We start from the raw sequence: 21,591 nt of genomic DNA, 5'->3' as shown, positions 1-21,591 counted from the left end.
AAACCAGGCGTCTCTCTTCTCGGAGGCATATGCTGTTCTTGTTTTATTAAGAAAATGTATGTTGCCAATCACTGACTACAATGCGGTCTTGTTTATTATATAATTCCTCCAATGACTCTATGACCTAGGTGGGTGTTTTCTCATATTACAGATGAGAAAGCTGTCACAGAGCCGATGAAAAGTGGGCTGAGTTTACATACGGGCTGAACTTACTCATAGTAAATTGAAAAATCAGCAGGATTTTCAGCTGTCTTGATGACAGAAGCAGATTAAATGTATGGCCTATCTTATTGATTGGGCAGAAATCAAGTAAGAGAGCTTAAAACAAGACAAAATTAAACTACAACTAGAACATAAACAATTTTGTGGCTTTAAGTAGAAAAGACCACAGACTCAGTAGCTAAACTGAGATTAAGATTGATAGCTTTTGTGTTTCCAGAAGGCATTATAAAATTCCAGGTACCATGAGGATCTCGGTCTAGATTAGGAGAATTTGCTGAGGGTTCAACACGAGCCCTGCCTGTGTTTGAACCCTGTTCTCCTAGCCCAGAGCAGAGGTGTGCCAGCATGGACCCTTCCCAGAGAATCCTTAATGACTGTCCCCATCTCCTTTCCATTCTACTCCCACTAAGCAAGACCAGGAGAGAAATGTCTTGCCTTTTTGGATGTCACTGATGTAGGCAAATGAAGTGAATCAATTTTCATTATTATAGGTAATATAATAGGTGAAATAAATAATATATGGAATACTGGACTAAAAATGTGGCTCAAAACACACAAAGCTGGGTAAAAACAGAAACTAGCAAAAATAGAGCATGTCAGAGAGTTATCTATTCAAACAAAAATAAAGCAGCAAAATCCTGGGGCCTCTTGTACTGTACTGAAGTGAGTTTTAGCTACTCATGCTGTGTTAACTGTTGATGAAATGTCATTGAGCTTAAAATAAAATAAGTCTGTAGTCCCAGATACCACTCTACAAGATCAAATAATGTCAGGCCACTATACCCGGTTATATGAAGAAATAACTCATAGCAATGTACCAATATGTCAAGATTTTTCATAGGAAGCAATATGAAAACTAGCTGGATGGTGTCAGGCTTGTTTAAAAGCTCATTTGCTCCCCTTCATCACTGTCCTTTCACCTTTATATGTCATATATCCTGGTCTCTTGTCGATGTGGTTGTCAAAGTACCAGCTTAATAGTGCTACTCCCTCCACAGAGATGTGTTAAATGTAAAGATGGCAAAGTTCCCTGCCGAAAGGGAAATGCAGAGAGCTAGAGCCAGCTGAAGTCATGAGATATCTGGTGACAATGAGACTGTGTCATTTTATGACACGTATCCCTGAGGTACCAATGAACTTTACACAGTTTTTTTTTTTCTCTGTTTTATTATTCTGACATCCTGAAAAAAAAAAAAAAGAGGACGAGGAAAGACATTTCCATTCTACACAAAGGGAGTTTGGGGCCCAAAGAAGTGAAGTGAATTGCTCTGGATTGCTTCAATTTTGGGGATTTCCTGGTTTCCGTAAACAACCACCAATCTGCCTGCACCTCTCCCACATGCAAGCACACACCTCTCTCCACAATCCCACCCCACTCTGTGCTCAGAGGAGCAGAGTTCACGTCTGGGATGGGAGCAGGGCTGTAGGAGGTCAATGAGAACGCCCACAGCTTCCTGCCACCTGAATTGCCTCAACCATGCAGATCATTCACAGGATCCCCACCCTGTTGCCGCCGGACGACGAGTGTTTGTTTCATTAAACTCAACCTGTTTGGGGTTCTTTTCCACATCCTGAGATTTCACATCTACAAGATCCAATTAACATCCCAAAGTCATAGGAGGCTGTCCAATGAGACGACACACTTTCCAGCTTTTGAGTCATAAGACCTGAGTTCCACTTCTACTTCTGCCCACTTGACTAAAGAGGAGACCTGTGTCTGTCTTATTCTCTCAAATGGTCAAATTGAGTAATCCCTTATGGCTTCTGATTTCTTCTCTAAAGGAGATTTTGGATAACTATTTTTTTAAAGGGCTAATTTTAAAACAGTCTAACACAGGAGTTGTCAAAGTACAGTGTAGTGTGCCTGCTGCTGATTTATGGGAATAAAGTTTTACTAGAACACAATCGTGCCCATTCATTTAAGGTTATTATTTATTTATTGCTTATGGTTGCCTTTTTGCCATGTCAGAGTTGAATAGTTGCTACACATAATAGGATGCACTATATATTAGTAGCTTAATCCTTTTTTGTTGTTGTTGTTGTTTTTTTGGTTGGTTCTTACTCCTAAATAGGTGCTACCAATTGGTCATTCTCTGATCATCCTATCCTCCCCCAGAAAGGGATTGGCTGGGATCCCTGGGTGGCGCAGCGGTTTAGCGCCTGCCTTTGGCTCAGGGCGCTATCCTGGAGACCCGGGAACGAATCCCACGTCGGGCTCCCAGTGCATGGAGCCTATCCCTCTGCCTGTGTTTCTGCCTCTCTCTCTCTCTCTCTCTCTGTGACTATCATAAATAAATAAAAAAAAAAAAAAAAAAAAAAAAGAAAGGGATTGGCTACACTTTTAATAGTTGTTTCTTAGAGAGTTTGACTTCACTTTGGGAGCTTCTACATCTTCATGGTAACAGGAAATTCATCTGGAGTGGATGGAGTTTGTGTGGAGTGGGGAACAGGAGGGAGTGGGAAGCACTGTATTCCCTGCTTCTTGAGTGGGTTCAGTGGGGGGACATCACAGACATCATGCCAGCCTCGTATCTCTATGTATTTTGCTGGTCAAGGTTTCCATAATTTGATTTTTACTATTGAAATCTTAAACAGAATCAGGTTTGTTTGTTTGTTTTTTTAAAAGAAGAGTATGTGGTGTCAGGATCAGTCTAAATTTTCTCGCCAAATTTCAACATTGCTTAAAAAAAAGAAAAGGGGCCCCTGGGTGGCTCAGTCAGTTAAGCATCTGACTTTTGATTTTGACTCAGGTCATAATCTCAGGGTTGTGAGATCAACCCCCATGTTGGGCTCCAACCTGAGTAGGGAGTCTACTTGAGATTCTTTCTCACCCTCTCCCTCCCACATCTAGTCATATTCTTTCTCTTTGGGGGAAAAAAAAGAAAAGGAAAAAAGGCCATTTTTGGGGGATTACTTTGTGGGAAGGATACAGTAAAAAGAGGCCTGCTTTGGGAGGTCAGAAAATCTGGGTCCAAGTCTAACTTCATTTTGTTTTTTTTAAGAATTTATTTATTTATTTATTCATGAGACACACACACACACACACAGACACAGGCAGAGGGAGAAGCAGACTCCATGCAGGGAGCCCGACGTGAGACTCGATCCCTGGTCTCCAGGATCACACATCCTGGACTGAAGGCGGCGCTAAACCGCTGAGCCACCCAGGCTGCCCCTCATCTTGGTTTCATTCTGTTGGGCAAGTCACTTAATTTCTGAGTATCAGCTGCTTCATAAAAAAAAAATTAGGGATAATAATAACATACTTGTTTCACTGCATGGGTTTGGAGCATAAAAGATAATGCAGGTAGAAAGCTTTGTAAAATGTAAAGCCATCTATAAATGTGACCCATATATATAACAAGATCTGTTCCAGGGTATCTGATTATTTTCCTTTGGTTTATGTTTTTCTATTTATATCAGATTCACAGTTTTAATTATGTTTACATAAGGTTCTGGTATTTGACAGGATTGATCCCTAAGAAAGTGTTTTGCTAGTTTTTCTTGTTTAGAGTATCAAGACCCCGTTTTAAGGTAGTGCATCAAGCTTGAGATTTAGTGTCAATTCTAATGACTTCCCCAGAAAAGTCCTATTTCGGTTTTGGAGGGAATTATTTTAATAATAAGGTTAAGAGGTCTTGGCATCTTTACATTGAATTTTTCCATCTAGTAAAAATGTAGCTCTTCCTATTAATTATTAAAACCTCTCGATGAAGTTTTTAAAAGTTTTAATCCATTTCTCACTGAATTTGTAGGTATTTATATTTGTTGCCATTGGAATAGCTTCTTTTTCCGTTATATCATCTCTCTGGTTACTGCGAGTGCATAGGAATACTATTACTTTTCAGGTATTTCTTTTATTCCAATCCACTTTATGGCTCTTTATTAATTAAGAACACTTTTAACTAACTTACTTGGTTTTCCTAGTTATAGCCTTATGTGATTTTTGAGCATGTCAGTATTTTAATTCACCAAACCTAATCCTTTCGTTTCACAACTTACTGCCCTAGCCAGAGAATCTAAAGTGATGATACTAGAGGACAGTCTTTGTGTTTGTTTGTTCCTGATTTTGGATATTTTCAGCGTTTGCCTGTTTTTTTTTTAAAGACTTTATTTATCTACTCAAGAGAGACACAGAGAGAGGCAGAGACGTACGCAGAGGGAGAAGCAGGCTCCCCTGGGGAGCCTGGTGCCAGGGCCCTGGGATCAGGCCCTGAGCCAAAGGCAGATGCTCAACCACTGAGCCACCCAGGTGTCCTGTGTTTGCCTACTAAATATAATCTTTATTTTAAGCTGGGAGTACCTTTATCATATTCAAGCGTCCTCCTCCCAGTATATTTAATTGTTGATCATTAGGAGAAGGTGTTAGTTTTATCAAATGCAGTATCTATGAAATTATCACATGGGTCAGTTATTATTGAATCAGTGAATACTTGGTGAATTATTCTTTGGTTGGAAATCAATCTCTGTGGGCAGCAGGCTGGCTCAGCGAACAGCGGCAAATGTGTCAGCTGTGCCACTGTGAGCTTGAATACCTCGGTGCAGAGCACAGAGCACGATGCTCAAGAAAGAGGCCGACCTTGAAGCAGAGGTCGTGGGAGGGAGTCCCCCTGACTTTCTCTCCTTGGGCACATTCTCCAAAGTAGATAGCTTTGAACAATTCTTTCAGGCAGTGACAGCTGACGTCACAGTGGCTCACACTAGGGAAGAAAAGACATTAGAGGAGGCGGTGTGGAAAATGTAGAAAGAGTTCAGGACATGTCACCCCAAAATATGCGACTTTGCCATGTTGATAACTTCCAGCTGAAAACAGCAGGTGCAAGAAGAGCAACCTGACGTTACTGTTTTCTTCCTAAAAGCAGGAGGTAACATTCCCATGTGAAAGTTGCCCTCCTGTGTCAGGAGAAAGAACCACTTATGGTCAGAGATGGGGAGTCCAGGCTAAGAGAAATTCCTACAAACACACTCACCCTCCTCTATTCTCCTGCTATGTTATTATTTTTTAAAGATTTTGTTTATTTATTCATGAGAGACACTGAAAGAGCGACAGAGACATAGGCAGAGGGAGAAGCAGGCTTTCTCTGGGGAGCCTGATGCGGGACTTGATCTCAAGACCCCAGGATCATGACCTGAGCCAAAGGCTGATGCTCAACCCCTGAGCCACCCAGGCACCTGTCTCCTGCTGTATCATAGCTACTTTTGCTACTCTCCGCTCAACCTAGTGCATACGCCCGTAGGCCTAGTCACTTGGGTCTACGTCTTTCCTGTGGGGGCTCCCTTTAACAACATGTAAATAAAATATATCTACTTTTCTCCCAATAATCTCCTGTTCTCTCTTCCCAGCTGGAGACAGTAGGAGGGTGGAGGTGATTTTACTTCCCCAAGCACGGGAAGGAAACTCAGGGTGGGGGTGGGGTGGGGGGGTGGGACTGCTCAGGAAATATGAAGTCAGAAAGTTGTCAAAAGTGGGGCCCAGTGCACCTCTCCCTCCAAGTGAAGTTGCAGGCTGTGCTCCCCCGGCCAGGCCCGGCAGCCTCTCGTCTCCCTCGTGGAGTCTGCTGGTGCCTCTGGGTTTCGGACGAAGAGTGGAATTTCCGTGCCATGGCTCTTGCATTTTAAATGCCAAGCCCCAAAATAGCCTCTAAAATGTAGACAAATGAACTGCTAACATCAGTGTCTACACCAGGTTCTTGCTGACACTCCGGCCACTTGTATGACCTTTCAACAAGGCATTTAAAAAAAAAAAAAAAAAAAAAAAGAGCAGTGTTTTCCTCTTCTCCTGGCAGCTCAGAATAGCTGTTTCCTTTCTTATAAACAAGTCATATCTCTGGGAATTTCTAAAACCTAATGTTGTCTGCTCAGAAGCCATGACTCACGCTGTTTCCTGGCAATCCTCACAAATTCACGAACACCTCTTGAGGAAAGAATCCCAGACAACGAGAGTGGTCGCAGAAAGCCTCTGATTCCTTCTTTTCAAACACAGGAAGCGGAGAGACAAAGGAAAATACCACCAAGAGTCCCTGGCCAGGGCACCCCCCACCCCCCCATTTGGCTGAGCTCACATTTGTGGCTGTCAGAGCAGGAAGGGGAAGCCCGCCTGGCCTGGAAACTTGTCCCAGCCTGTCTTCAGGTCACCTCCCACCCGGCCCCCCTGCTCAGGAATCCACCCCCTCAGCTTCCCCTTGAATCCCGGGGTAAAGCTTCTCCGAGGGGGGACTCCCCAGGGAAGTTACCAGGAGGGCACACATGGGGAATGGGGGGCTTCCTAGCTGCTTTTAGCAGGAACCCTCTGGCAAAAATATCTCCTTTCTGCACATTCTCTTCGCAGGGCTCGTCTTCCTCCACCCCCCCCCCCCCCCCCCCCCCGTCTCTCCAATTGTTTAGTCCCTCTGGGGCGCCCCATCATTTTCCTCACACTTCCTAAATTGTCCAGAAACAAAGCCAGACACATTTTATGTGGCCTCTGTCAATCTCAGCAGTATAAAAACCTGTGTGAGTGTGTATGAGTGTGCATGAGTGTGGTGCATATGTAAATAATAAATGCAAGGGCCTTGGCTGAAGAGACAGGGGCAGAAAGACTGAAAATGCTCTAGGTCAACAGGATGTTGCTTCAGTTCCACTCATTTCTTGACTTTATGCTGATGAAAGGACCAAGGATTGATCTGTTTATGGCCCCGGCAAATGCAGGAAGTGTCCATCACTGCGTGATCTGTGAGATAATCATGCTTAACATATAGAAAGTGTGATGGATGTGTCAGACATTTTCTCAATTGTCATGACCTAATAGTTTGGTATTTTGCAAGTAAGGAAGCAGTACTGGAGAAGTTTAGTTATTTGTTCAAGATTTTTTAAAACGTCATAGCAAAGCTGGAACTCAGATCTACCTGGAAATTAGAGTCTGGTTCTAAGCCAGTAAAATAGGATGGGAAGGGAGAGAGAGAGAAAGAGAGAGAAAAAGAGAGCGAGAGGGCAAGCATGTATGTGAGTGTGATATTGCAATTGATAATGACAAATATATATTTGGTCTTCATCCCCATTTCTGGCATAGAGCTCTTCTTTTTTTGAAGTTTTTTTTTTTTTTTAAAGATTTTTGAAATTTATTTATTGAGAGACATAGAGACACAGGCAGAGGGAGAAGCAAGCTCCATGGAGGGAGCTCGGTGACTGGCTCCATCTCAGGACCCCAGGATCACACCCTGTGCTGAAAGCAGATGCTTAACCCCTGAGCCTCCCAGCTGCCCCTGGTATAGAGCTCTGAAAACCCTTAGAATTCCCTAAATGATGAGAATGAGTGGATCCAGCCTTGTGATTGTAGAGCTTGAACTTTTACTCCTCTCCCACACCTCCAGGGAGGAGAAAGGAGCTGGAGATTGAGTTCCATCTCCAATAGCCAACGATTTAATCAATCCTACCTCTGTAATGAAACCTCCATAAAAATCCAAAGGGATGGGAGGGGGAGTTGGAGAGTTTCTGAGTTGTTGAATATATGGAGATTTAGGGAGAGTGGTGGGTTGGAGAGAGCATGGGCACTCCATGCCATCTCCCTTGTACCTTGCCATATGCATCTCTTCCATCTGGCCATTTCTGAGTTATATCCTTTTATAAGGAACCAGTAATCTAGTCAATAAAATGTTCCTCTGAATTCTGTGATCCGCTCTAGCAAATTAATCGAACCCAATGGGTTGTTGGAACCTCCAACCTATAGCTGGTGGGTCAGAAGCACAGGTGACAATCTAGCCTCATGGTTAGCATCTAAAGTGGGGGTGCAACTTGTAGAACTGAGCCCTCATCCTGGAAGATGTGATGCTGTATCTCCGGGTACGTAGTATCAGGTTGAACTGAATTGTAGGACACCCAGCTGAGATTGGAGAGTTACTTGGTGATGTGAGAAACATCTCCACACATTGAAATTGGTGACCAGAATTAAAATGAGTATCACACTAACATAATTCACTAATTTAATTTCTTCCTCTTCTTTAGGGTAATCAAGTTATCCAAGTTTGCCTGGGACCTTTCCAGTTTTAACACTGAAAGTCTCACATCCCTAGAATTCCCTCAGGCAAACCTGGACAGTTGGTTGTTCCACTGATTGCCATCTGGAAAATTTCTGCTACCGATCACATGGATCATTAGAAGACAAAGACAATCCATTTATGACCTGAAAGAACATGGGTTATTGGGGGATACAATTGAAATCCACGTGTACTATGCAGAACCTGTCTCTAAACCTCTTACAGAGATGGTATAATTTGGGACATATAAAAGGCGTGGCATAGTTGACTAGATATATAAAGATCATAGTAGTTCATGTATCAACATTTGTGGGATGAGCACAATTGCAAATAATATAATTTTAGGTAAAACCAAATCTACGAACAGTGAAGTTTTTTATACAAAGTCCCTGTTTTCTATATAAATGTGCAATTTCTTTGAACCACACTAAATTACATATCTTGACTATTTTTTTTTTATGCCTGAACTTAGGAGTATTCACTTTTTATAAAAACTGTGTTTCTAAAAGGTACTGTGAAAAAGTAGAGTTTTGTGAATCATATTTTTCAGTGCGTTAGGGACGTCATTTTATAGAGTCCATATAGCCTGGTTGGTTTTGCAAATGTTGGTTTTAGACACACAGTTGCTATGTTAAGTGAAAGTGGAAAATACCTGTGCCAAAACACTTTGGGAACAATAAACTTCCAGGGTAACATGAAGTTGGTGGATCTGGTTCTGCCCTGATAGATCGGTTTAAATCCTCAGCAAAAAATAATTTCCCGTTTTCTCTGGAAATAGAAAGAAGCGACTTCCTTTTCTCTTATGGCTGTCTCTCTCACCCCAGTCTAAAACCTCCCTTAGTCAGACACCTGCTTCCTCTTAACTTACAAAGTTCTCTCAGCGCCTCATCTTTCTGATGTGATGTGTCTGGGCTCTGTTTTGTTTTACAGTACAGCTTTCAAAGAACATCAGGAAGTGGTTTGAGCCAGGTAGGTTCTTGATACGGTGAGGAGGTTTCTCCTGGAGTAATGGTCTGGGGGTGACCAAAGTGGCATCGGTAACAAGCAAACCCTGAAATATGATTAACCTATAGCTCAGTTCAGCTCAGCTTTCTCCAGTTACTTGATACGACCTTCGTTCTTCCATCTGGAAAGAGTAACTAAGACCTTAGATACCCTCCACAGTCGAAGAAACTTGGTTTCCAGTGGCAACAATCAAAAGGAAAAATCTGGGACAACCCCCCTTCTCATACTGCTTTCTTAAAACAGAATAGAGATCTTGGGAAATTCATGTGCACTGTAGTCACTGCCTGGTGAGAGTATCTGCTGATTTCTCTCAAGGGTCCTTCCTTGGCTCTCCTCTTCCAAACATTCTTATCATTGCTTTAAAGTTCTAGATTTGGCTTGACCCAAGCTGGGGAAGGTCATCTTTCTCTTTCACCTTTCCTTCAGGTGAAAAACAAGACTGATATTTATGGAGTTCTGTTGCTTCTTTAATGAATGACTCCTTGGGATTATTGGTTCACTGACTGGCCTCCTTCAAAAAGAGCAAGGAGAGACTGAAGAAACAGGCTGACTTCTCCAGACTCACAGGTGGCAGGATTAACATCAAGGGGATTTATGGAGGAGGCTTGAGTAGATCTCCATACCCCGCCTTAATCTTAGAAGTTTGTATAGAGGCCCTACTTGGGTTTCGTCACGTAGACCATCAAGATGGTCTCAACAACACTTTGTGCTTCAAGGCTCCATCCTTGGAATGGTTCCCACTGTGGGAGCAGGGGGCAAAATAACCATTCCAAGGACGGGGAGGTGGTAAGGAGGCTCCAATTGCCCGGGTCCGGCTCCAGGGTCAACCAGTGGTCATGTCTTCCTGATTACCTCCCCTAAAAGGAATGCAATTCCAGGAAAGAGACATTTGGAAGAATAATGTCTCAGAAGGTGGTGACTGGACTGAATTAGCTATTGTGGTGAGAGATACTCCACATTAGGCATTTCCAGGAGGCTGGAGGTGGTGAGAAATGCTCCTATTGATTCTGTCCACAGAAGTGTGTATGTGTTGGTAAAATGCCTTTCATGGACATTCATAGGACTTAAGGATAGAGAGAAATGCTCTTCCTCTCCATTGTCAATGCTGGTTTATCGCCTCAAATGGACGTTTCAAAGTAGTGCTGAAACAAGCCAGAGAACTTGTACTTCCTTGACAATCTGAAACACTCATTGAAGAACAATTCCCTCTACTTCTTCCAATGACGCCTTTTATTTCTCTTGAGGGAACAGGAAATAATGACTATGAGTATTTCAAAGGGTGTTGGAAGAGGAAGGAGTCTTTCTGATGAGACTGTATAATGCCCTCATCTTTAGAGATGAGGAAAGTAGGCCCAGAGAAGTAAAGGAAATCAACCAAATCTCACAGTGAGTTTGCATGTGTGACTCAGGCCAAAGCTCAGTTTCCCTTTCTGATACCCTATAATTAATTACCTGGGAAAAATCTCAAGATGACGTGTTCCAAATCCTGGAACCAAATGCATCAGCCTCTCCTTTTTCCTTTTGTTCGCAGCTTACCTGTGCTTTGTTTGGTAACAGCCCTGACAGAGCTGGTTTGCCAGGCGTTCCATGGGGTCCTCAGGGAGCATTAGTCATGGGCTCTTATCTCAAGGGCCCTGATTCATTTCTAGCCATGATTGCATCAGTGTGCATGGGTGTCTCTGTGTGAGAGATGTGGGTATTTCTCCAGTCAATGTGTGTGAGTTTTCCTGAACTACAACCACCCCCATGCCCTACCTCCTCATCATACCCCATCAGCTATGGCTAAAGAATAAAGCAAAGAAAGCACACCCACTTGGGACTTCTTAGAGACTAGAGATTCAGTCCTCTTAAAGATTATAAATGCTGCCGTAGGAAACATTAAGAATTAAAATCATGATTATGTTGGGCGTTTGCTTTGCGATCCTTACTAGCATTTTGAATCAGGAGATAAAGTGAGGTTGGCATTTTAATTGGCCCCTTGCAAAAGTGGTTGGGCAGGGTACTCATGCTTGTTGGAAAAGTGCATGGAGATCTTGAGATAAAAGGTTTTATATGAGGGAAAGGTTATTGCTATTATTTTGAACTTTCAGAGTGGTTTCCTTTTTGCATATTTATGATATTAATATAATCTCAATAGAAGGCTTAATGTGCAAGTTGCTAAGCACATTGCCCAATGGAAAAAAATAAATTATACAACTACTGCAATGATAAGGCAGTTTTCAACTACGTTTAATTATCTCTTTCTTAAGTGGAAAAACTTGATGAAATCTTAAAGTATGCTGGAAAGGTTTCAAGAATGAAAGGGTTGAATTTTAAGATTTACGTTTTAGGTAAAAACCAAATAATATTCTCTCTACTGAAAAAAATAAAGGTGAGATTGAAAAGTTTCATGATTGTGTGATATATGTCATCAAAGAAATTGGGTGAAGAAATGGACAAAGCTGAAAACAGAAGTAGATACATTCTTTAAGACAGTGGGAAAGAGGCAGAGGATTTGGGGGTCTTTGGTGAAATCAATCTGATGTTGACCTAAAACCTATCTTAGCACTAGGCTTTGGGGTAGGCTATGCATCACTTAAATGGAAAAGTTGGGCACCATTTTCCCTTAAATGGTCAGAGTTGTGGCTTTGGCCTTGGAGATCATGTTTTATCAATTCTTAAGAAATGGAGATGAGGTCCACAGTGTCCCTGAGTGGAAATTTTATTGTACAAGCCATTTATTTCCCCGTAAGTCTGTTTCAGACAACCGTGTGATCTCCAGGTTTTGCTGGGTCCTCATCACCACTCATGATTCTATGCTACATTTTCCCAAGAGAAGATTCAAAATTGTCACTGTTCTCACTCTGAACAATCTCACACTTGGCTTATGATATTATCTCCTAATTCACAGAAAATGTATAATCTGTCCAGCAAGAATTCTCAATTTCTTGTTCCTCTCACTTAGAAACAGTGACAGCTACACTTTTCCCCTCCTTCCCTTCAAACTCCTCCTCTGTTCACACTCAGGCCCTTTGCGCGTGTTCTGGGCTGCAGTCAGGCCCACTCTCGTGTCTTCAGGGGGCTCACTCAATCACTCCCTTTCTAGTAGCTATTTTCAATAAATCTTAAAAAAAATTTTTTTTTTGTCCTAAGCACATACACACATTCAATTCTTTCCCATCTTAAAAAAGCATTTACAACTTTCCCTTGACCCAGGATTTCCTGGGTACCAGAGTCTCCTTTCCATACACAGTCACAAGAGTAGATTATACTAATTACCTTTCCTTCCTTAGGCTTCATTTGTTACTTAGCTCAACCTTACCTTCATCTCCACCCCTCCTCAGGAAATTCTCTCACCAAGATCACCTGGCATCCTCTGAAGTCCAAATCCAACAGCCTTTTGGTTAGGCTTTGTATTCCCTGACATTCTGCGGTAGTTTCTTGGGGTCAACTCTGGTGTCATTATGACTCCTCTCTTCCTCTCACATCCTACAACCTGTCTGACAGCACATTCTGTCAGCAATACTTTCAAAATCTATCTAGAATTCCACTGCTTCTCACCATCCCACTGCCACCTGGTCCAAGTTACTATCACTTCTTGCTGGGTTATTGCAATGGTTTCTTAACCGGGCTTCCAGCTCTGCCCTCACCCTCCTACAACCTGTTACCAACTGCAGCCAAAGAGTTTATTGCTTAAGTTAGATCATGCTGTTTCTCTCCTCAACACCCTCCAACGAGTTCCCATCTCACACTGAGTGAAAGTCAAAATTCTTTGTAGAACACACAAGGCCCCACGTGGTCCTCCCTCGGGTACCCGTCTGCCCTCATCTTGTGCAACCTCTTCTGTCTCCCCAGAGCCAGGACTAGCATGAGGCAAGAGGGGTGCCTGGGGTGCGAAATTGAAGAAGGCTCTCACTTTCAGGATCATGTGACACCACTGACAACTTCTTAAAATCCCTCTCCTTAAAGCTCTCTTTTCCTTGGCTTGTTTTCTTTCAACTTCTAAACACTTTGCCCTTAATTCCAATACCACCTCCATCTAAACGGCATGGTATAGTTGGGGCATGGTCAGATTTTTACCGTGCAAAATCCGTGGTATGGGATTGCTCGAGTTTCTGCTTCTAGAACAGTGTGGTCATAAACAAGTTATTTAAACTTTCTAAGCCTCAATGTCTCCACCTGCCAAATTTAAATAATAATGCCTTCCCCATTTTATTGTTGTGAGAGTCAAGCAAGTCATGTAAGCATTTAGCACAATGCCTGGCATACCGCATGTGCTCAAAAAGTATTAGTTATTATAAAATTAATAATTATAATTACCTCTGGGTGCGTCCTCTTAAAGCCTACTGTCCTCTCTGGTGAAAACTGAGTTTTTACAGAATAAGTGCAAAATAATTCTTGATACAAAAGCAAGTAATTTGGTCTCTAAAGGTAGAGAAGAGAATGACATATTTCACATTCCTTTCCTGTAGGAAAAATGTTGCAGGTCATGCTTTTGCCAAGAACAAAGTTAATTAAAATAATATTCCTAGAAAGAAAGAGGCCAGGCCATTAGCAAAATTTCCTCATCACATCATATGTTGAAGTCACATAATATCAACAACATATAAGGTGGAAGAGAAATTGTAATCTCTCTGTCCTCAGAGATTTATACTTGGCACATCAATGGGCTGAATCTTGGCATACATGTGGTATATATAAAGCATATAAAGGTAAGTGCTTGATGACTTAAAATTATATTTTTCTAAAACTCTACACCACTAGGAGAGAGAATTGTGTGTGTTAACAATGATTTTGTGAGTCATCCTGTGAGATGCAGCTTTAGGAAGTATACTGAGGTAACACTAGCTAAGGGCTCAGCAGGGAACCAGGCTGTCCTGTCTGGAGTCCTCTGTCCTCAGATTCCAGCAGGGCCACTCAGGGCCAGCTCCTTGATCACCCAGAGTCAGAACACCCCACTGTCATTCTTCCTCTCACTACCTTGTTTTATTATTTTTTTCCACGGCTCTATTGTCCTGAAATTATTTTGTTTACTTTTTGTTTCATCTTTTAACATCTGCCCTCTTTGTAAGTTCTATGAGAACGTGGATCTTGCTGTTTCTAGAAACTGTGACAGTGCCTGACCCGTGAAGACATACTGCTTGCTGGATAAAAAAGGTTACACCTGGCTGCCAAACCACAGGTAACTTGATTCCCAGAGAAAAATTGGTGACCAACAATATGCTGTCTTCACTTATTGTGTGTTGAAGGAAATAGTAAAAATTAGTGAATCTGATAAAATCATGGTCATGTGATTTCAGGATGCTGTGGAAAGAATGTAAGACTAGTTTTCCTATGAAAACTGACTCAGGCCCTCATGGCTCATTGCCTGGAATACTGCAGTTCCTATCTAGTCTCCCTATCTCCAATCTGGTCCGTTTCAGTCACCCGTACTACTTCCAGAAGGACATTAAAAAAATGCAAACCTCATTTGCCGACATTGCTGAAAATCCATCCGTGGTTCCCTATTTTTTTTTCCAAGTAAAGTAAAGGCATTTTTTTTTTTTAACCAGGTCCTGAACAATCTCCTTCTTGCCTATCACATTTCCTAACATTTTTTTGGCTAGTTAAGAATTTAGGATGCATGTGAAATGTCCTGTAATCCCTTGAACCCATCATGGGTTTGTAGTTACCTTGCCTTTGCATATGCTCTTCCACCTGGAACATGATCTGTCCTTCAAGGTTCTGTGTGGATATCATCTTCTTGGGGCTCCCTCTCTGATTATGTCAATCATCACACATTCACTCTGTGTGCTGGACCAGGAGAGCTCCTAGAGAGTGGGACTGGAATTGCATTAGTGTCTGCTTTCTTCAGAGCCTAGGTCCAAAAACCTAGGGTGTGAACCTCCCGGAGGTCACACAGCTACAGAGGGACAGCCAGCAGTCAAAGAAGCGGTGTAGCCCTCTTTCTGCTTCCCTTCTAGTCTTACTGTCTCACATTGCTGACCTTGCTTGCCGACCCCTCATGTGTTAAAGCTCAAGGCAGGACTTAGTAAATGTTTAATGATTTCTCTTCTTCGGGATGCATCCATGGCTTCTTTGGAGACATTGCTGGTGCTCTCTTACCTGGAGTTTCTTTAACATAACTGAATGAATTTCTATTGTGACACTGCATGGGAACCTCAACCTGACCCCACTGCCCTCCTACAATTAAAAAAACCTGGGCTAGCCTCCTTTTCTTGCTCTTTCAACCCATTTTTCAAATAAGCTTGGGAAGTCTGCCCTGCTACCCTCAGAAATCTCATTATTTAAGTAATAAACTTCTTGATACTCCTCTGATCTAGTGTGGTGTCATTGGTCTTGACATGAGAACCAAATTTTGGATGGGAGTCCATCCTATGAGGGGCCAGCAATAATTTGTGCAGCAAGCAGGGTGATCACATTGTTTATATCATCTGATATTTAGTAGAGCCATCTAGCTCTCCGGGTCACTGTTGTCATCATAGATTTTTTTTCCCTCTCCTTTTATTTTCAATTTCTGTATATCTTTCAATTTAACGTATGTCTCCCATAAATGGCATATAGTTGGATCTTGGTTTTTTTTTTTGTTTTTTGTTTTTTTAACCCAATCTGATGATTCCTTTATTTTGACTGAATTATTTCATTAACATTTAAAGTTAATATAGATATGATTGGTTTTACAGCTGATATTTTGATTTCTTGTTCTCAGTGTTTATCTTTTACCATTTTCTACTCTATTATTTCTTTTTTTAAAAAAATCAATTTTACTTTTAAAACACTTTTAGAGTTATAGAAGGACTCAGAAGAGAATGGAGTTCCTGGGCCCATATCCCACTGCTAATTTCCCCTATTATTAATTCCTTCCACTAGTATGGTGTATTCATCACAGATAAAGAATCAGTATCAACATAGTAATTAAATGCCATAGTCCATTGAGATTTCCTAGTTTTTAAAAGATTGTGATAAGATATATGTATCATAAAAGTTACCATTTAGCCATTAAAAAAATGTAGTTAGTGCCTTCACTTTGCTGGGCCACCCTCACTACCACCCATCTCTAGAACTCCATCTTCCCAGGGCGAAACTCTGTACCCACTGAACACCAACTCTTCAACTCCCAACAACTCTGACAACTGCCCTTTTATTTTCTGTCTCTGCAGCTTTGTCTAACTAGCTACTTCATGTAAATGGAATCATACAATATTTGTCTTTTTGTGTCTGGCTTATTTTACTTACCATCATGTCTTCAAAGTTCATCCATGTTGTAGCATATGTCAGAATTTCCTTCCTTTATAAAGTGGAATAAGATTCCATTGTATGTTCATACTACATTTTGTTAATTCAACCATTGCTGGAGAGTTGGGTTGTTTCTACTTTTGGCTATTATTGTGAATAATGCTGCTGAGAATACAGGTATACAAATACCTGAGTCTCTGTTTTGACTCTTTGTGTATATAACCCAAATTTCCTTAGTTTGTACTTTTTAAAAAAATATTTTATTTATTTATTCATGATAGACACACACACACACAGAGGCAGAGACACAGGCAGAGGGAGAAGCAGGCTCCATGCAAGGAACCTGATGTGGGACTCGATCCCGGGTCTCCAGGATCACACCCTGAGCTGCAGGCAGCACTAAACTGCTGCGCCACCCGGGCTGCCCACCTTAGTTTGTACTTAACACTTTTTTTCTTCCAGGATCCCACCCATGATACATTGCATTTAGTTTTCATATCTCTTTAGGTTCCTCTTGACTGTGACAGTTTCTCAGACTTGCTTTATTTTTGATGATCTTGACAGTTTTGAAGAATACTGGTCAAGTATTTTGTAGGATGCCCCTCTATTGGGATTTGTCTAATGTTTTTCTCATGATTAGACCACTGTTAACGGATTTCTGGGAGGAGAACCACAGAGGTCAAGTGCCATTTTTATTACACCATATCAAGGGTATATATTATCAGCATGACTTATCATTGTTGATATTGACCTTGAACACTTGGCTGAGATAATGTTTTCCCACCATAAAGTTATCCACCTCCCCCTCCCTGCCCCAATTCCACACTGACTCTGAAAGTATGTCACTATGAGCAGTCTGCACTTAAGAAATGAAGAATTATGGTTCCCTTATTAATGGTGAAATAGATATCTACATAAAGTATTTGAAAGTCTCCTGCCAGGACATTTGTCTTTTCTTCCCATTTATTTATTCAATTGTTTTTATATTAATATGGACTCATGGGTATCTATTTTATACTGTGGGTTACGATCCAATACTATTTTATTTATTTTTGCCAAAATTATTCCAACTTTGGCCATTGGGAACTCTTCCATTTGTCTCCTGTATCCCTTTGGCATATCCCTATCAGAATGGGTTTTAGTATTTTTAGTAGTTTATTTTCTGTCTTTATAAGATGTTCCATGCTCATTTTGTGTATTTCCCGTCCCTGCCCTTGAATCAGTCATTTCTCCAAGGAAATCATTTCTTTTACTGGAAAATGGTATTAGAAACCAAGATCTGTGAGCTAAGTGTGCTCGTTACTGTTGCTTTTCATGTCTTGCAATTTGATAATATGTCATAGCAACTCTACATGCTTATTCCTTCCCATCCTCCCCAACTCTGCCAGAGATTGGCTTTGTCAATTGTTTACTTATTAGGTGACTTGACTGAACTAATCCTGTGACATCTTTCTCCCACGGTGTGCAGCCTCTAATATCCATACTTATATTGTTTGTCCCTCACTTTTGCCTTTTAGCCTGGTTACCTAAGGGTCATCTCTGGGTCTGGGTTGGCATAAGCTACTTATTGGTCACTGGTTTTACTTAGCCCTTTTAGCCAGTTAGATTTTTGCTCTTTACCTTTTGATGTGTGTGTGGCTTAGAGGCTGAATCACAGTTCAGGGAATTTGTGTTTATAGCCCCACATTCAGCCAAGGACTAGTACCTTGGAACTTCTCTGATTCCTCCCGAGAGGGCTCAGCCTTGGGCATGCCCATAATCTTCCAATTTGTCAGGGGTGAGTGTGATTTTATTTTTAAACCTGGCTTCCTAGGAGTCGTCCTTGGGTCAGAACTCCTTATTGTTCACTGTCTGGTCAGAAATCATGTTTAAGCCCCTTTTGCCAGCAAGACTTGCACCCTGGGTTGACTGTGATCACAGGAGGACTTTTTCTGGCTGCTCTTTCACAGTTCTATTGAACTTCGGGATGCTCTGCAGTCTTTCTTGTATCCCAGAGCTTTCTGATTCTTCTTAATTACTCGCTACCAAGTTCTCCAATGTTTTCAACAACATCCTTAGGCACAGTAGAGTTCTCTACTCTGTTCTAAATACACAGTCAGCCTCCTCAGGCAGAGGAGCATTTCATCCTTAGGGGTCTGCCTCGCTCCCTGCATAGGATCTCTGTGTCACTGCATCAGAGCCAGGAGCTCTATGAGTAGACACTGGTTGTGGATGGGGAGTAGTGCCAGTCCCTGGTCCTCTCAGTTTGCCCTTTCCAATGTGGCCTCTCCTACACTGCAGCCAGGGCAATTGTGATCAGGGCCCTGATATTCTCAGTGGACTGCAACTGGTGTAAAGGGAGCCACATTCTTTAGGCCATGCCTGCTAGGAAGAGAGCTTTTGCAACAGTAGGTGGGAGTGGGGGTGGGCAGATGAGGAACGCTACTGTGAACCTCCTGAGGTGAAATCATAGCTCCAGACTGTGCACTTTGGAGAGAAGAGACCCCTATCTTAGCTGTGTGCACCAGGATACAGTTTCTGTATCATGAGCCTGGGAGTGGGGACCAGGAGCAAGTCAAGGCTAAAATACCATGGGCACTTGCTGTTTGTACGAAATTTAGTAGGTTATCTTCAATAATATTTCTCCTTTTGCTCTATATTCCTAGGACAATTTCTGGAGAATTTGAAAGACACTGTTTTTATTTTTATAATTGTCACCAGGTAAGTTGTTGTTTTCCTGAGAAGAGTCCAACAGAAGTCCTACCCCCACCCTATTTTAATAGCCTTTTACACCAACAATATGTTCCCTACCATGAATATGAGAGATAGCTTTTCAGTGTTGTGTGGCTGATGCTTTGGATTGCCTGGTGGGGAGTTGGGGCTTGAGAATCAATGAGAATGGAAGAGCCTAGGGGAGGACCCAGGAAAGAGCTGGCAGAGCCATTGGTGAGGAACGGGTGCTGCAGACACCCAGGTTTTACTCTCATCAGTGGCCTCTGACTATAATTCAGGTTGATGATTATCACCCTGGTCTTACTACATTTATTCCAGCCTTCCGGGGATCCCGATATAGCCATCTGATGTTTCCTCAGGCATCTGAACTAATATCAGCATCAAGTAGCATCTGTTCACTGTGAGGAGAGAAAATGCACTTTAATTGCAGCAGGAGGAATTTGGGCTAAATGTGAGGAGATAGCCCCTGATCAAAAGTGTCAGCCTGAGAGGTCTTTTTCAAGTGTAAATCAGATCACGCCACTCTCCTGCTTCAAGCTCTCCAATGGCTGCCCAGTGCAATTAGAATAAAGTCCAATCTCCTAACCAAGACCTACATTTCATTTCACTATCTGTCATTCACCATGCTTCAATCACTCGAGCTTTCTTTCTGTCCTTCAAATCCATCAGGCCTGTTCCTGCCCCAGGACCCTTGCATTAGCTAGTGTGGGGGATGCCCTTGTTCAGATTTCTATATGGCTAACTGTTAGCAACAGTCTCAATTCCAAGGTTACCTCCTTAAGGGGGCCTTTCTGGGCCACAGTATCTAAGGTAGGTCTCCTTACTCCCAGTCTTCATTGTTCTCATTATATTCATTATTTGTTATTAACCTGCCTTCACTATCCCTGTCTCCCCCAGAGTGTAACTTCTAAGAGGCAAGGATTGTGATTTTCTTATGTTGTTTGTCTGCTCTCTTCTAAGTACCTAGAAAATAGTGCTTGTCATCCAGTGGGGATTTAATCAATCCAAAGGAAAAATGAAAAATAAAAACATAACATGGAATGAATGTCCACAGTCATCTTTTTAGGTCTTAAAGAAGAGAATAAGATACTCTTTTGGTGAGGTGTCTCAGCAGCAGAGGCATCGATGAGATTATATGTTGAGGTCTGGCAATTTGGGGATTCATTTTACTAGTAGAAGAGTGCTTTACAGAAAGTGGCAGACACTGTCCAGGGGAATGAATCTTCCAAATAAGAACAAATCAAAATATATTCAGTTGTCTAGATCCTGATTTGACCCCTGCTTGAATAATTTCATGTACACCTGTGCCCAATTTTGGTTACAACACCCAGAGACAGGCACGGCAAGAATGACAGCACCACTGGGGAGCTCATATACTTGTAACTGCAGTAATAGCTTTGAAGGTGATGACTCGTAAAAGACACTGAAACCCCCTAAAATGCTGGCTTTGCCGATTTAAACAAATCCTGGCTCTTCTCTATTTCATCAATCAAATGAATGTCCTCTCCTCCACCACAATGATTAAACCATGTATTTGGTTCCAAGATGTATTTTCTATATCAATTATTGTGCCGAGAAATTCTTTCATCTTAGATTTAGAAACTAATCTTCTTATGAGAAATACAGGAAAATAACCTCAGTTTTAACAGGTCTAGGACTCTGAAATCTGCATTATAGAAGGGTACGGAAACATGGTATTTGATCAAGGGAAGTGAGGGAGAATTACATAGGCTCTGTCTAATAAATAATGAACCAGATACATTCCATACATGAAATATTGTGTCCCTGATCTGTTTGCTCACCAAACTCTTAGCAAAGATTACATGGAAAGAATAGTGATCACACATTTCCTTTGAAGTGATGACTAAGAGTACAGAAAAACAAACAAACAAACAAACAAAAAAAACCCCATGGTGCTCTGAATAGGGCACAGAAGCCAGATTTTCAGATATGCCCTCCCACTCCCCACTGACCCCCAAATCCTGAACTGAAAAACACGAGTTCTCCGGAGCCCATGCTGCTAATAGTGTCAGAAGTTGATGCAGGAAAAATCTGCATTTCAAAAGTTCTTTTATCTTGACAATTTTCAAACATACAAAATAGTTGAAAGGATGGTACAGTTGTTTACCCATATACCTGACCATCTAGATTCAAAAATTGCTAATATTTTACTGATCATTTGAATGTAATATTTCATATTTAAGTATTTCAGGACGCATCTCCTAAAAAATACTCTTCAGTATAATCACATTTAGGACCATCAGCAGTATTCTGTAATGCTGTCTAATACATAAATGCAGGTTTCCCCAATAATCCTTAAAATATCTTTTATAGCTGTTATTTTTCAAACCAGGACTTGTTCAAGGGGGTGTATTGCCTTTGGGGTTTCTAGTCTTTTTAAATCTTCAACAGCTTCGTCCCCGGTTTT

This window comes from Canis lupus, chromosome 37, assembly GCF_003254725.2.
Source record: "Canis lupus dingo isolate Sandy chromosome 37, ASM325472v2, whole genome shotgun sequence".
Lineage (NCBI taxonomy): Eukaryota > Metazoa > Chordata > Mammalia > Carnivora > Canidae > Canis > Canis lupus.
The sequence above is the reverse complement of the archived record's forward strand: the minus strand, read 5'-3'. Positions refer to the sequence as shown.